At 53.2% G+C, this 1,407-nt stretch overlaps 1 long non-coding RNA gene across 1 annotated transcript; it reads right to left on the minus strand.

Moving 5' to 3' along the window:
* Positions 1-608: 608 nt before the first annotated feature.
* Positions 609-1,244, minus strand: LOC117797896. The gene is made up of 2 exons (XR_004622732.1): positions 1,176-1,244; positions 609-887 (listed from the first exon to the last, which is right to left on the minus strand). It is a non-coding gene; the product is annotated as an uncharacterized LOC117797896 (long non-coding RNA).
* Between the last annotated feature and the right edge of the window lie 163 nt (positions 1,245-1,407).

Consider the following 1,407-nt stretch of genomic DNA (forward strand, 5'->3'; position numbering starts at 1 on the left):
CCCTGCTCCTTCCCCAGACCCAGCTCCTGCCCCAGCTCCTGCCCCTTCCCCTGCCAGAGACCCTGCCCCTGCCCCTGCCTGTGCTCCTGTTCTTGCCCTGGACCCAGTTCCTGCCCCAGCTCCTGCCCCAGCTCCTGCCCCAGACCCAGCTCCTGCCCCAGATCCTGCCCCCTCCCCTGCCAGAACTGCTGCCCCTTCCCCCTGCCCNTCTTGCCCTGGGCCCAGCTCCTGCCCCAGCTCCTGCCCCCTCCCCTGCCAGAACTGCTGCCCCTTCCGCCTGCCCCTGCCTGTGCTCCTGTTCTTGCCCCTCACCCAGCTCCTGCCTTGGATCCTGCACCTGCCACTGCGGCTGACCCTGTCCCTCCCCTTGCTCCTGTCCCTGTCCCTGCTCTTGCCTCTGTCCCTGCTCCTGTCCCTGCCCCTATCCCAACCACTGCCCCTACTCCTGCTCTTGCAGGGCTCCCAGAGCCACATCCAGAGCCCACAGCCCTGCAGGGAGGAATCCTTGTGCAATTACCCTTTGTTCCTTCACCGGAACCCAAAGTCCCACCGGCATGTTTCATCCCCTCCCCCTATGTTCTTTCTCTCTGGTACATATTGACTCTTACTTTATTTTTTCATGTTCTGTATACTGTTTATTATTTGTTTTAAATAAAATTACTTGTTTGCAATTGAACACGTCATGCATATTAAGTATATTCACAATGTTGTGCCACCCCACCAGAACACATTGCTGTGGAATATCCCCTTCCCCAAAGGAGTCCCTGAACCAGAAGCCCTCCCTGCCCATTTCTCCCCCAGGCCACACCCTCAAAACCCCTAAGCTGCTCTCTCTGTCTCTTTACCTGTTCCAGATGTTTCTGTAAGTAGAATCACACAATAGGTACCTTCGTGTCTGCCCACCNCCATGTTCTGTATACTGTTTATTATTTTTTTTTAATAAAATTACTTGTTTGCAATTGAACACGTCATGCACATTAAGTATATGCACAAGGTGGTGCCACCCCACCAGAACACATTGCTGTGGAATATCCCCTTCCCCAAAGGAGTCCCTGAACCAGAAGCCCTCCCTGCCCATTTCTCCCCCAGGCCACACCCTCAAAACCCCTAAGCTGCTCTCTCTGTCTCTTTACCTGTTCCAGATGTTTCTGTAAGTAGAATCACACAATAGGTACCTTCGTGTCTGCCCACCTATTTTCAAAGGGGACTCCTTTTTTTCTGTGTTTATTTGACACAGCATTTCCCTTATTNAGCATTTCCCTTATTTAATACTGAAATCCCTGAGGGATTGCAGATCAGACATGATCATAGAGACCACTTTAGGAATTATGGGCATAATCTCAGGGCCGAGACCCCTGTTCCTGCTGGGACACCACGGCCTGACCTCAGACAGGAAACAGCTGGCTC

Source organism: Ailuropoda melanoleuca, unplaced genomic scaffold (genome assembly GCF_002007445.2).
Source record: "Ailuropoda melanoleuca isolate Jingjing unplaced genomic scaffold, ASM200744v2 unplaced-scaffold17692, whole genome shotgun sequence".
NCBI lineage: Eukaryota > Metazoa > Chordata > Mammalia > Carnivora > Ursidae > Ailuropoda > Ailuropoda melanoleuca.